The following is a 17,023-nucleotide window of genomic DNA, read 5'->3' as shown; positions in this document are numbered from 1 at the left end:
CGACATATGTCTTTAGGAGTCCTATAACCCAAGGAGACATATTCGATTCATTCATATGGGTCAAAGGGGCACATAGGGTGACCTATAACATCCTTTGACCAATGAAATGATGACATATGTCCCTAGGGGTCCTAGGGATCTATTCGAAGCATTCATATGCGTCAAAAGGGGTCATAGGGTGACCTAAGATTTCTTTTCACCCATTAAATGACGACATATGTCGCTAGAGGTCCTCGGATCCTTAGGAATATATTCAAATGGGTCATATGGGTTAAAGGGGGTCATAGGGTGACCTATGACTCCCTTTGACCCATTAAACGATGACATATGTCGCTAGGGGTCGTAGAACCTCTAAGGACATATTTGAATTGTTTGTATGGGTCAAAAGGGTTCATAGGGTGACTTATGACCCCCTTTGACCCGTTAAACGACGACATATGTCTTTAGGAGTCCTATAACCCCTAGGGACATATTTGAATCGTTCATATGGGTCAAAGGGTGACCTATGAAAACCTTTGACGCATTAAATGATGACATATGTCCCTAGGCATCCTAGGATTCCTTAGGACCCCTAGGGATATATTCGAATAGTTCATATGGGTCAAAGGGGGTCATAGGGTGACCTATGACACTTTTTGATCCATTAAACGATGACATATGTCGCTAGAGGTCCTCAGACCTCTAAGAACATATTTGAATGGGTCATATGGGTCGTAGGGGGTCACAAGGTGAGCTATGACCCCCTTTGACCCATTAAATAACGACATATGTCTCTAGAGATCTTAGAACCCCTAGGGACATATTTGAATTGTTCATATGGGTCAAAAGGGGTCATAGGTTGACCTATGACCCCTTTTGACCCATTATATGACGACATATGTTGCTAGGGGTCTTATAACCCCTAAGGACATATTTGAATTGCTCATATGGGTCAAAAGAGATCATAGGGTGACCTATGACACCCTTTGACCCATTAAACGACGACATATGTCCCTAGGGGTCCTATGACCCCTAGCGACATATTCAAATCGTTCATATGGTTCAAAGGGGGTCATAGGTCCCTTTAACCTATTAAATGATGACATGTCTTTAGGGGTCCTATAACCCCTAGGGACATATTTGAATCGTTCATATGGGTCAAAGGGGGTCATAGGGTGACCTATGACACCCTTTAACCCATTAAACGACGACATATGTCCTTAAAGGTCCTAAGACCCCTAAGGACATATTCGAAATTGTCATATGGGTCAAAGGGGGTCATAGGGTGCCCTATGACCCCCTTTGACCCATTAAACGATGACATATGTCCCTACGGGTCATAGGGAGATATTCGAATGGGCCATATGGGTCAAATGGGTCATAGTATGACCTATGACCTCCTTTCACTCATTAAACGACGACATATGTCCTTAAGGGTCTTAAGACTCCTAGGGACATATTTGAATCATTCATATGGGTCAAAGGAGGTTATAGGGTGCTTTATGACACCCTTTGACCCATTAAATGATGACATATGTTCTTAAGTGTCCTAGGATCCATAGGGACATATTTGAATCATTCATATGGGTCAAAGGGGGTCATAGGTTGACCTATGACCCCTTTTGACCCATTAAATGATGACATATGTCCCTAGGGGTTCTAAGACCTTTAGAGACATATTCGAATGGGTCATATGGGTCAAAGGGGGTCATAGGATGACTTATGACTCTCTTTGACTCATTAAAAGACAACATATGTCTCTAGGGGTCCTAAAACCCCTAAGAAGATATTCGAATGGGTAATATGGGTCAAAGGGTGTCTTAGGGTGACCTATGACCCTCTTTGACCCATTAAACGACGACATATGTCTCTAGGGGTCCTCGGACCCCTAAGAATATATTCAAATGAGTCATATGGGTCAAAGGGGGTCATAGGGAGACCTATGACCTCCTTTGACCCATTAAACGATGACATATGTCGCTAGGGGTCCTAGAACTTCTAGAGACATTCAAATTGTTCATATGGGTCAAAGGGGGTCATAGGGTGACTAATGACCCCCTTTGACCCATTAAATGATGACATATGTCTCTAGGAGTCCTATAACCCCTAGGGACATATTCGAATCGTTCATATGGGTCAAAGGGTGTCATAGGGTGACCTATGACACCCTTTGACCCATTAAACGATGACATATGTCCCTAGGGGTCCTAGGACCCCTAGGGATATATTCGAATTATTCATATGGGTTAAAGGGGGTGAAAGGTCACTTTATGACCCCCTTTGACCCATTAAACGACGACATATGTCTCTAAGGGTCCTAGGGACATATTCGAATGGGCCATATAGGTCAAAGGGGGTCATAGGGTGCCTTATGACACCTTTTGACTCATTAAATGACAACACATGTCACTAGGGATCTTCAGACTCCTAGGAACATATTCAAATGGGTCATATGGGTCAAAGAGGGTCATAGGGTGACTTATGATCCCCTTCGACCCATTAAATGATGACATATGTCGCTAGGGGTCCTATAACCTGTAGGGACATATTCGAATTGTTCATATGGGTGAAAGATGGTCATAAGGTGACCTATGAGACCCTTTGATCCATTAAACAATGACATATGTCTCTAGGGGTCCTAGGACCCCTAAGGATATATTTGAATCGTTCATATGCGTCAAAGGGGGTCATAGGGTGACCTATGACCCCCTTTGACCCATTAAATGATGACATATGTCGCTAAAGGTCCTCAGACCCCTAAGAACATATTCGAGTGGGTCATATGGGTCAGAGGGGGTCATAGGGTGACCTATGACCCCCTTTGACCAATTAAACGATGACATATGTCTCTAGGGGTCCTACAACCCCTAGGGACATATTCGAATTGTTCATATGTGTCAAAGGGGGTCATAGGGTGACCTATGACCCTCTTTGACCCATTAAACGATGACATATGTCCCTAGGGGTCCTAGGACCCCTATGGATATATTTGAATCGTTAATACGAGTCAAACAGGGTCATAGGGTGACCTATGACCCCCTTTGACCCATTAAACGACGTCATATGTCGCTAGAGGTCCTCAAACCCTTAGGGAGATATTCAAATTGTTCATATGGATCAAAGGGGGTCATAGGGTGACCTATGACCCTGTTTGACCCATTAAACGATGACATATGTCTCTAGGGGTCCTATAACCCCTAAGGACATATTCAAATCGTTCATATGAGTCAAAGGAGGTCATAGGGTGACCTATGACACCCTTTGACCCATTAAATGATGACATATGACCCTAGGGGTCCTAGGACCCTTAGGGCCATATACGAATCGTTCATACGGATCAAATGGGGTCATAGGGTGACCTATGACCCCCTTTGACCCAATAAGTGGTGACATATGTCTCTAGGGGTCCTAGAACCTCTAGGGACATATTTAAATTGTTCATATGGGTCAAAGCGGTTAATAAGGTGACTTATGACCCCCTTTGACCCATTAAATGATGACATATGTCTCTAGGGGTACTATAACCCCTAGGGACATATGTCATCATTTAATGGGTCAAAGGATGTCATAGGTCACCTATGACACCCTTTGACCCATTAAACGATGACATATGTCCCTAGGGGTCCTAGGACACCTAGAGATATATTTGAATTGTTCATATGGGTCAAAGAGGGTCATATGGTGACCTATGACTCCCTTTGACCCATTAAACTACAACATATGTCAATAGAGGACTTCAGACCCCTAACAACATATTCAAATGACTCATATGGGTCAAAGGGGGTCATAGTGTGACGTATGACCCCCTTTGACCCATTAAACGACCACATATGTCGCTAGGGGTCCTATAACCCTTAAGGACATATTCAAATTGTTCATATGGTTCAAAGGGGGTCATAGGGTGACTTATGACCCCCTTTGACCCATTAAACAACGACATATGTCTCTAGGAGTCCTATAACCCCTAGGGACATATTCAAATCGTTCATATGGGTCAAAGGGGGTCATAGGGTGACCTATGACACCCTTTAACCCATTAAACGATGACATATATCCCTAGGGGTCTGAGGACCCTTAAGGATATATTTGAATCGTTCTTATGGGTCAAAGGGGATCATAGGGCGACCTATGAATCTATTTGACCCATTAAACAATGACATATGTCGCTAGAGGTCCTTGGACCTCTAGGAACATATTCGAATGGGTCTTATTGGTCAAAGGGGGTCATAGGGTGACCTATGACCCCTTTTGAGCCATTAAATGATGACGTATGTCTCTAGGGGTCCTAAAAACCCTAGGGACATATTCGAATTGTTCATATGGGTCAAAGGGGGTCATAGGGTGACCTATGACCCCCTTTGACCCATTAAACGACGACATATGTTGCTAGGGGTCCTATAACCCCTAGGGACATATTCAAATCATTCATATGGGTCAAAGGGGATCATAGGGTGACTTATGACACCCTTTGACCTATTAAACGGTGACATATGTCCTTAGGGTCCTAGGACCCCTAGGGACATATTCGAATCGTTCATATTGGTCAAAGGGGGTCATAGGGTGACCTATGACCCGCTTTGACCCATTAAATGACGACATATGTCTCTAGGGGTCCTATAACCACTAGGGACATATTTGAATCGTTCATATGGGTCAAAGGGGGTCATACGGTGACCTATGACACCCTTTGACCCATTAAACGATGACATATGTCCTTAGGGGTCCTATGATCCCTAAGGAGATATTCGAATCATTCATATGGCTCAAAGGGGGTCATAAAGTTCTTTATGACCCCTTTTGACCTATTAAACAACAACATATGTCGCTAGAGGTACTCGAACCCCTAAGAACATATTCGAAAGGGTCATATGGGTCAAAGGGGGTCATAGGATGACCTATGACCGCCTTTGACCCATTAAATGACGACATATGTCTCTAGGGATCCTAGAACCCCTAGGGACATATTCGAATTATTCAAATGGGTCAAAGAGGGTCATAGGGTGACCTATGATCCCCTTTTACCCATTAAACGATGACATATGTCGCTAGGGGTCCTATAACCCCTAGGGACATATTTGAATCGTTCATATGGGTCAAAGGGGGTCATTGGGTGATCTATGACACCCATTGATCCATTAAATGCTGACATATGTTCCTAGGGGTCCTAGGACTCGTAGGGACATATTCGAATCATTCATATGGGTCAAAGGTGGTCATAGGGTGACCTATGACCCTCTTTGACCCATTAAACGATGACATATGTCTCTAGGGGTCCTATAACCCCTAGGGACATATTCGACTCTTTCATATGGGTCAAAGGGGGTCATAAGATGACCTATGACACCCTTTGACCCATTAAATGATGACATATGTCGATATATTTGAATCGTTCATATGGTTCAAAGAGGGTCATAGGGTGCCCTATGACCACCTTTAACCCATTAAACGATGACATATGTTTTTAGGGATCCTATAACCCCCAGAGACATATTCAAATCGTTCAAATGGGTCAAAGTGGGTCATAGGGTTACCTATGACCCCCTTTGACCCATTAAACAATGACATATGTCCTTAGCGGTCCTGGGTCCCTTAAGGACATATTCGAATTGTTCATATGGGTCAAAGGGGCTCATAGGGTGCCCTATGACCCCCTTTGACCCATTAAATGATGACATATGTCTCTAAGGGTCCTAGGGACATATTCGAATGGGCCATATGGGTCAAAGGGGGTCATAGGGTGACCTATGACCCCCTCTAACCCATTAAACGATGATATATGTCCCTAGGTGTCCTAAGACCCCTAGAGACATATTCGAATCGTTCATATGGGTCAAAGGGGCTCATAAGGTGCCTTATGACAATCTTTGACCCATTAAATGATTATAATATGGGTAATATGGGTCAAAGGGGGTCATATGGTGACCTATGACGCTCTTTGACCCATTAAATGACAACATATGTGTCTAGGGGTCGCAGAACCCCTAGGGACATATTTGAATGAGTAATATGGGTCAAACGGGGTCATATGGTGACCTATGACCCTCTTAGACCCATTAAACGACAACATATGTCGCTAGGGGTCCTCAGACCCCTATGAACATATTCAAATGGGTCATATGGGTCAAAGGGGGTCATAGGGTGACCTATGACCCCCTATGACCCATTAAACGATGACATATGTCTCTAGGGGTCTTAGAACTCTCAGGGACATATTCGAATTGTTCATATGGATCAAAGGGGTTCATAAGGTGACCTATGATCCCTTTTGACCAATTAAATGACGACATATGTCGCTAGGGGTCCTATAATCCTTAGGGACATATTCAAATCGTTCATATGGGTCAAAAGGGGTCATAGGGTGACCTATAACATTCTTTGACCCATTAAACAATGACATATGTCCTTAAGAGTCCTAGGACCCCTAGGGACATATTCAAATTGTTCGTATGGGTCAAAGGGGGTCATAGGGTGACCTATGACCCCCTTTGACCCATTAAATGATGACATATGTCTCTAGGGGTCCTATAACCCCTAGGGACATATTCGAATCATTCATATGGATCAAAGGGGGTCATAGGTTTACCTATGACACCCTTTGAAACATTAAACGATGACATATGTCCTTAGGGGTCCTAGGGGGTCATAGTTCATATTTCTCAAAGGGGGTCATAGGGTGTCCTATAACCCCCTTTGACCCATTAAATGACGACATATGTCGCTAGAGGTCCTCAGACCCCTAGGAACATATTCGAATTGGTCATATGGGTCAAAGGGGGTGATTGAGTGACCTATGATTCCCTTTGACCTATTAAAAGATGACATATGTCTCTAGAGGTCCTAGAACTCCTAGGGACATATTTGAATTGTTCATATGGGTCAAAGGGGGTCATAGGGTGACCTATGACCCCCTTTGACCCATGAAATGATGACACATGTCGCTAGGGGTCCTATAACTCCTAGGGACATATTTGAATCATTCATATGGGTCAAAGGGGGTCATAGGGTGACCTTTGACACCCTTTGACTCATTAAACGACGATATATGTCCCAAGGGGTCCTAAGATCCATAGGGACATTCAAATCATTCATAAGGGTCAAAGGGGGTCATAGGGTGACCTATGACCCCCTTTGACCCATTAAACGATCACATATGTCTCTAGGGGATCTATAACCCTTAGGGACATATTTGAATCATTCATATGGGTCAAAGGGGGTCATAGGGTGACCTATGACACCCTTTGACCCATTAAACAATAACATATGTCCTTAGGGGTCCTAAGACACCTAAGGACATATTCGAATCATTCATATGGGTTAAAGAGGGTCATAGGGTGCCCTATGACCACCCTTTGACCCATTAAACGATGACATATGTCTCTAGGGGTCCTATAACCCATAGGAACATATTCGAATCATTAATATGGGTCTAAGGGGGTCATAGGGTGACCTATAACACCCTTTGACCCATTAAACGATGACTTATGTCCTTAGCGGTCTTGGGACCCCTAAGGATATATTTGAATTGTTCATATAGGTCAAAGGGGGTGATAGGGTGCCCTATGACCCCCTTTGACCAATTAAACGACGACATATGTCCCTAAGGGTCTTAGGGACATAATAAAATGGGCCATATGGGTCTAAGGGGGTCATAGGGTGACCTATGACCCCCTTTGACTCATTAAACGATGACATATGTCCCTAGGGGTCCTAAGACCTCAAGAGACATATTCAAATCGTTTATATGGGTCAAAAGGGCTCATAGGGTGCCTTATGACACCCTTTGACCCATTAAACGATGATAATATGGGTAATATGGGTCATAGGGGGTCAAAAGGTGACCTATTACTCGATTTGACCCATTACAAGACATCATGTCTCTTAGAAACATATTTGAATGGATAATATGGGTCAAAGGGGGTCATAGGGCCTATGATCCTATTAGACCTATTAAATGATAACATATGTCACTAGGGGTCCTCAGACTCTTAGGAACATATTCGAATGGTTTATATGGGTCAAAGGGGGTCATAGGGTGACCTATGACCACCTTTGACCCATTAAACGATGACATATGTCTCTAGGGCTCTTAGAACTCCTAGGGACATATTCAAATTGTTCATATGGGTCAAAGGGGGTCATAGAGTGACCTATGACCCCGTTTGACCCATTAAACGATGAAATATGTTGCTAGGGGTCCTATAACCCCTAGGGACATATTTGAATCGTTCATATGGGTCAAAGGGGGTCATAGGGTGACCTATGACACCCTTTGACCCATTAAACAATGACATATGTCTCTAGGGGTCTTATAACCCCTAGGGACATATTCAAATCGTTCATATAGGTCAAAGGGGGTCATAGGGTGACATATGACACCCTTTGACCCATTAAACGACGACATATGTCCTTATGGGTCCTAGGACCCCTAAGGACATATTCGAATCGTTCATATGTGTCAAAGGGGGTCATAGGGTGCCCTATGACCCTTTTTGACCCATTAAACGATGACATATGTCTCTAGGGGTCCTATAACCCCTAGGGACATATTCAAATCATTCATATGGTTCAACGGTGGTCATAGGGTGACCTATGACACATTTTGACCCATTAAACAACGACATATGTCCTTAGCGGTCCTGGGACCCTTAGGGACATATTCGAATTGTTCATATGGGTCAAAGGGGGTCATAGGGTGGCCTATGACCTCCTTTGACCCATTAAACGATGATATATGTCCCTAATGTTCATAGGGACATATTCGAATGGTCCATATGGGTCAAAGGTGGTCATAGGGTGACCTATGATCCCTTTTGACTCATGAAACGACGACATATGTCCCTAGGGGTCCTAAGACCCCTAGCGACATATTCGAATCATTCATATGGGTCAAAGGGAGTCATAGGGTGCCTTATGACACCCTTTGACCCATTAAATGATGATAATATGAGTAATATGAGTCAAAAGGGGTCATAGGGTGACCTATGACTCTCTTTGACCCATTAAATGACAACATATGTCTATAGGGGTCCCAGAACCCCTAGGGACATATTAAAGTGGATAATATGGGTCAAAGGGGGTCATAGGGTGACCTATAACCCTCTTAGACCCATTTAACGACAACATATGTCGCTAGGGGTCCTCAGACCCTTAAGAACATTTTCAAATCACCCTATGACCCCCTTTGACCCATTAAATGATGACATATGTCTCTAGGGGTCCTAAAACCCCTAGGCACATATTCAAATTTTTCATATGGGTTAAAGGGTGTCATAGGGTGACCTATGACCCCCTTTGACCCATTAAACGATGACATATGTCGCTAGGGGTCCTATAACCCCTAGGGACACATTCGAATCGTTCATATGGGTCAAAGGGGGTCATAAGGTTACCTATGACACCCTTTGACCCATTAAACGACGACATATGTCCCTAGGGGTCTTAGGACCCCTAAGGACATATTCAAATCATTCATATGGGTCAAAGGGGGTCATAGGTCACCCATTAAACGACCACATATGTCTCTAAGGGTCCTATAACCCCTAGGGACATATTCGAATCATTTATATGGGTCAAAGGGGGTCATAGGGTGACCTATGACACCCTTTGACCCATTAAACGATGACATATGTCCTTAGGGGTCCTAGGACCCCTAAGGACATATTTGAATCGTTCATATGGGTCAAAGGGTGCCCTATGACCCCCTTTGGCCCATTAAACGATGACATATGTCGCTAGAGGTCCTCGGACCCTTAAGAACATATTCGAATGAGTCATATGGATCAAAGGGCGTCATAGGGTGACCTATGACCCGCTTTGACCCATTAAACGATGACATATGTCTGTAGCGGTCCTAAAACCCCTAGGGACATATTTGAATTGTTCATATGAGTCAAAGGGTGTCATAAGGTGACCTATGACCCCCTTTGACCCATTAAACAATGACATATGTCTTTAGGGGTCCTATAACCCCTAGGAACATATTTGAATCGTTCATATGGGTCAAAGGGGGCAATAGGGTGACCTATGACACCCTTTGACTCATTAAATGACGACATATGTCCTTAGCGGTCCTAGGACCCCTAAGGACATATTCGAATCATTTATATGGGTCAAAGGGGGTCATAGGGTGCCTTATGAGCCCCTTTGACCCATTAAATGATGACTTATGTCTCTAAGGGTCCTATAACCCCTACATACATATTCAAATCATTCATATGGGTCAAAGGGGGTCATAGAGTGACCTATGACACCTTTTGACCCATTAAACGACAATATATGTCCTTAGCAATCTTGGGACCCCTAAGGACATATTCAAATTGTTCACATAGGTCAAAGGGGGTCATAGGTCTTTGACTCATTAAACAACGACATATGTCCCTATGGGTCCAAGGACATATTCGAATGGGCCATATGGGTCAAAGGGGGTCATAGGGTGACGTATGACCCCCTTTGACCCATTAAATGATGTCATATATCCCTAGGGGTGCTAAGACCCCTAGGGACATATTCGAATCGTTCATATGGGTCAAAGGGGGTCATAGGGTGCCTTATGACACCCTTTGACCCATTAAATGATGATAATATGGGTAATATGGGTCAAAGGGGGTCATAGGGTGACCTATGACTCTCTTTGACCCATTAAACGATAACATATGTCTCTAGGGGTCTTAGAACCCCTAGGGACATATTCGAATGGGTAATATGGGTCAAAGGGGGTCATAGGGTGACCTATGGCCCTCTTAGACCCATTAAATGACCACATATATCGCTAGGGGTCCTCGGACCCCTAGGAACATATTCGAATGGGTCATATGGGTCAAAGGGAGTCATAGGGTGACCTATGACCCCCTTTGACTCATTAAATGATGACATATGTCTCTAGGGGTCCTAGAACCCCTAGGGACATATTCAAATTTTTCATATGGGTCAAAGGGGGTCATAAGGTGACCTATGACCCCCTTTGACCCATTAAATGATGACATATGTTGCTAGGGGTCTTATAACCCCTAGGGACATTCAAATCATTCATATGGGTCAAAAGGCGTCATAGGGTGACCTATGACACCCTTTGACCCATTAAATTATGACATATGTCCCTAGGGGTCCTAGGACCCCTAGGGACATATTCGAATCGTTCATATGGGTCAAAGGGGGTCATAGGGTGACCTATGACCCCCTTTGACCTATTAAACGGTGACAGATGCTTCTAGAGGTCCTATAATCCCTAAGGACATATTCGAATTGTTCATATGAGTCAAAAGGGGTCATAGGGTGACCTATGAAACCCTTTGACCCCTTAAACGATGACATATGTCCTTAGGGGTCCTAAGGACATATTCGAATCATTCATATGGGTCAAAGGGGGTCATAGGGTGCCTTATGACCCCCTTTGACCCATGAAACGATGACATATATCCGTAACGGTCTTAGGGACATATTCGAATGGGCCATATGGGTCAAAGGGGGTCATAGGGTGACCTACGACCCTCTTTGACCCATTAAACGACGACATATGTCCCTAGGGGTCCTATGACCCCTACAGACATATTCAAATCGTTCGTATGTATATGAGTTAAAAAATGAAAGGATATATATATATATATATATATAGTATTTATACTATTTGATGATAATTATAATAATAATATAAATAAACATTAAATATTAATATATCATATCTATAGTAATAATAATAATACTATTATAGCTATAATAATAATATATATATTAATACTATATTGTAGCATAATAATAATAATAATATAAATAAACACTAAATATTTACACTATTATATCTATAGTAATAAAATTAATACTATTATGGGTATAATAATATTGATACTATAGCTATATTAATACTATATATTAATATTACTATATATTAATACTGTTATATATTAATACTATTGATACTTTATATTAATACTATTATATATTAATACTACTATACTATTAGCTTAGTAATAAACCAAAGTCGGAAAATTATAGCAAGTTTTGATTTTGATAATATTAATATAATTATGGCAAAGGAGAGAAATTATAACAAGTTTTCCCTCCAAAAATTCACTTTGCAATATCAGATATCCGATTTAAGATCGATTTTACTGGCACCAATTCCCAATAATTCCTTGTCCCTACAGACCTGACAACATCACTTTTCCACTTTTTTTTCACAGGTTTTGAGAAAAGTCGCGTTTTGGGGCCCAACTAATCAATTTTTTTTTGAAAATATAACCTTAGGTGTTCGAATTTGTCATCTGAATGGGGAGCAACAGTCATCGAAAGGATAAACGCAAAAGGAAGATATCTAATGAAGACATTGTGACATATAGAGAAAGGGACAAAATGGAACACCAAAGAAAAAGACAAGGTATGCTAAATATCAGTCAAGTTGACAATGAATTAATCGAAGGTGAAATCATATAATCAGATAATGAATATGTATAGTTGGCGAATGAAAATGTACCTATTGAAAATGATAATGCCGAAATTGAAAATTTGGAGAATGAAATTTTTGAAGAAGAAATGCCACCAAGTCATAATCCAAATTGCATAATTGACCATGTCGAAGATGACAATGCACAGGAACCTAATGCACAAGAACCTTACATATCTCCTAATTATAATCGACATGAAGGTTCTAAAACACCAAAATGGATAATTGAAATTGATGAAACGATTATTGCTAGTTTGGAAGGAAAAAAATCAGAAAGAACCATTCGATTATGGGCTTCAAGACTATATCAGATGTTTTTCGGCAACAAGACAGTGGTAAAGCAATGTCAACTTTTCATGCACTTATTAAAGATGCAAAAGATGAGACCTATGCTTTCCAAATTGAAGATTCGTGTCAATAAAAAGTTGGAAAGAAATGCCATTATCATGAAGAATCTTTTCAGTGCTCTCAATAGCATTGGAAAAAATAGCAGAGAGAAGGATAATAGAGCTTCTTGAAGGGTCATTACAACCTTTTTGGTAAGTCATCATTTGAGAAAGGGTAGATATATGAGACAAACTTGTATTGATTTGAATCTAAATTGTACTACTTTGAGAAGAACACTTAGTCGACGAGAGAAAATTGATGATCCTCTTCAAAATGAAACATGGGCATTTGGTGGGAGACCTCCACGTTTTGATAAGAAGCTATCCGACGATGTGAAGGAAGAAATTACACAATTTTGGCACTCTAACTCACGAGTATCACCCAATGCTAAAGACGTCTTAAAGTTGAGAATTGGCATCAGAGATCACACGCCACATCCTAAACACCATTTAGAAGTAAGTCAACTATGTTGTTCAAACAATTTAAAGAGAGTCATCCAAGTCTTCATATATCACAAAGGGCTTTTGAATCTTTGAAGCCATTTTATTGTGTGCCACTCAAAATTCAAAATACATGTTGTTGCAAATATCATGTTGAGTTTTCTATGCACCATGAACTATTACGCTCCATCTGTTCTACTTTGCATAGTAAAGAAATGTTGGAGGATTGTGGGGCTAGTGGGCTTCCAAAATCATCAAGAGACTTGCTAGATCAACTCTTATGTCGTAGAGTTGATGGTTGTTCCTTTTATAGAAATGCTTGCTTAAATGAGAAGTGTTCAGAATGTGGTGGCTTATCCAAGTTTGACACATGTTTCCATGAGGGGTGCGAACAAGATCTTGGAAAGACAATACTAAAAAAAAAGGTATATGAAATGGTGAAATACACATTGAAGAGTGGGTGTGAGAGCTCTAGATGTGAATTGGTTGGAAAAGATATCAGTGTGGCTAATTTTATTTCAGATTTCAAGGCAAATCTTTTTTACAAGTATGCAAGACATAGTCATAGGTCTCAGTGGTTAGATCAACAATTTAGAATGTGTAAGGAGACTTTTCCCATTGGAACTATTATGTCAGTTGTTGATTTTGATGATAACTACACATTGAAACCTCAAAATGAGACACAATCTTAGTATTAAAACTCCATTCAGATTGCAATTTTTGTTCACATAACATATATACATGCCCCTGATAGTGCGGAAAGATTATTAGAGAGTATCATTTTTATATGAGTGATGATAGATCTCACTCTCACGAGTTTGTGCAACATTGTTTTGAGAATTTTTTTGATTTCTTACATGAGCATGCAATTGCTATGGATAGACATATCATTTGGTCAGATAACTGTACAGGTCAATTCAAGAATGCTCACATATTTTATTGGTTGTGTAGGATGCACGTAGAGAGAGGGGTGCCTCATATTTGGAGTTTTCTTGAGTCCGACCATGGAAAAGGGGAACATGATGGAGCAGGGGCATATGTGAAGAGAGCTCTAGTTAAGGAGTAACTGGAGATTTCAACAATAGAGCTTCTTGATGCTCGTAGCATTGTTGATTGGTGTAGTTTAGCATTATCACAGGGGGGGACTCTTGATTTAGTGGTATGTAGGTTCTTTTGGTTGGTTGAGGAAGGGTCCATAGGTGATAGATCAGATTGTGCTACAATGAGAGACTCATAAAAAATGCATTCATTTCAGAGCTCTAATTCTAGTACATGGACCATTTGGACACGACAACTAGCTTGTTTTTGTCGTACTTGTTTTTAGTGTGATTGAGATCATTGTGAGTCAAGTGAGTGGGTGGACACATGGGCTCCACATTATCTTACTCCATTGTCTATCATACCCTCTATCAAAAATGATGACATGGAAAGTTCACTTGAGCATAACCATCTATCATATCTACTTCAGCCAGGACATGTCTTTGCATTGGTTGCACCATAGGGGAATGATGAAAAATCTGATTATTGGTTAGCACATTGTGTAAGAGGAAAAAAAAAACTTGCACAACCAATCACAGATGATGATGGATTTATGTATCCTACTGGTTCAGTGGTTGTTGCTGGAACATGGCTACGAATATACATGCTTAGAAGGAACGAAATTCCTGCATTCGAAGCCTATCAGAAGCACAAAGTAATTCTCATATATTCGCATCTTATTATAGCAACAAATGTAAAGTTTTTGAAGCATCAAGGAAGACCAAAAGTAAAAGAAATTTTTACTATTGCTAATGCTGATCATGAAGTCTTGTTGGAGACCCTAAAACAGAGAGAGGACCCTATTGGAATACTCGACTAGGTATATATACTTCTTATGTTATTTTGTTCATAATGATTTAATGAATTGATGATTATCTTGTTTAATGCAATAAGTTACTAATTTTTTTATGATATTGGAATGTAGGTACATCATGAAGAGTTGGAGGGGGGTAGTATTGGGGAGAATTTCTAAAATTTATGATGTATTATGATGTAAAATGTGTATTTTTTTGTATATGGTTTTTGTATTTTGGTAGGTTCTTTGTAAGGAATTATAAGAGGAAGATATTGAATAAGTTCTTCCAAATAATATTTGCATGTGATACAAGGCTACAACAATAATTTTAAGAGCATTTATAACTATATGAAAGATAATTGCATGCGGGTATCTTATTAAAAATTTGGTTTTTTCCTTATTTGACATAAAGCTAACATTATGATTATTAAAACTATTTTTATCAAACTAATCAAATAAGAAAAATCTAGAAAGTACGGATGAACAATTAGAATACTTGATTTCTTCCATTTTTCAACCAATCATAGCATTTGAAAGCATAAAGAGTCATAATATTGTATAATGTTTTGAAAGACTTTCATATTGAAAAGTTGTATGAAGCACATTTGGGATAAGTCATGAAATCCATGAAAGAAGATAGCATGTAGGATAAGCAATTAAAGCCAATAAGCAAGATAGCACATGCATAATGACATGATATGAAGTTGGATATGAAGGCTATGAGTGGATGAGAAAGTAAAATAGGGTACGCATGGTTAGGTTGATTTTCTTTTAGTTGTAGCCCTTGAGGGTACGCATGGTCTATATGGAAATAATTAGGTTCTTTGTTTGGTGGAGGCATTTTCGAAAGCTTTGACACTTTAGGAGGTTCATTAGTGTTATAAGAAGTGAAGGTGTCAAGGAAATCATCACTTGACATAGGCTCATCAGCATGATCTTGTGACACATGAGTCATTAGAGGTATCAACAATCCCATCATAAATGAGATCTTGGATTTTATGTTTCAACACTATGGAATCTTTAGTTTTATGAAATTTTCTTCCATGGAGATTAATTTAAGAATGCCCCATGTGTATGTAAAGGTCTTAAGGGAGATTAATTTAAGAATGCAATATTCTCCTCTAACCTTTTCTCAAGTTTAGAATTGATTTCTATCATGTGCTTAGAGAGATGAAGGTAAGAAAGATTATTTGTCTCTTCTAGCTCTTTGTATTGAACATAAAGAAAGAGAGATGACAAGTGAACAAATTTAAGTGTAGTCAATAGATCAAGGAAACCATTTAGTGAAAGAAATTCTTAGTATGCATATCATAGACCATGAAGTTAGAAAATACCAATAGCTCTAAGACCAAAGAGCCATTTTAAGCATGTTCATGCACTAGAGACATAGAAAATCAAAGTCAATTTATGAAACTCCTCTTAGCAAAAAATGCAAACAAATATTTGCATTTGACGTTTTGACTTGGTTGAAAAAGTTTGACAATAATTGATAATATTGCAAGCTTGATGTTCAAAAACAATTTTTTTTCCAAGAAAGATAGTGACACATGGAGTAGTCTTCAAACAATCAAGCAAGGCACAAAGCAACCTTTCATGATACAAGTCAAAGGGGTCAACCTTTCTTGACAACTTTTCAAAATCTAAGTCCTAATGGCTACAAGTCAGTGCCATTAGCTCCGATTGGGTGGGTGAACCATAGTGACACCCTTGTTCCAACCACGTAGACCCTCTATCATCCGTGGCCACCCCGTACCGAGGAGTCTCCAAGGTGCTCTAAGTGCATTTTGAGGTTGATCTTTCGAGGGTCATAACTCAGAGCTCATGAGGGCTATTGATGAACTATCAAATGCTACAAGATGATGATACCGAGGCCTAAAATAACCTATCTCATTTTTGAGAGATCACATTCTGTTTGGATTCAGCATAGCAATCTCGCTTGATGCCAAA

This window comes from Cupressus sempervirens, chromosome 9 (assembly GCF_028749045.1).
Source record: "Cupressus sempervirens isolate cs-2001-9-10 chromosome 9, ASM2874904v1, whole genome shotgun sequence".
Lineage (NCBI taxonomy): Eukaryota > Viridiplantae > Streptophyta > Pinopsida > Cupressales > Cupressaceae > Cupressus > Cupressus sempervirens.
Note: the sequence above shows the minus strand (reverse complement) of the source record.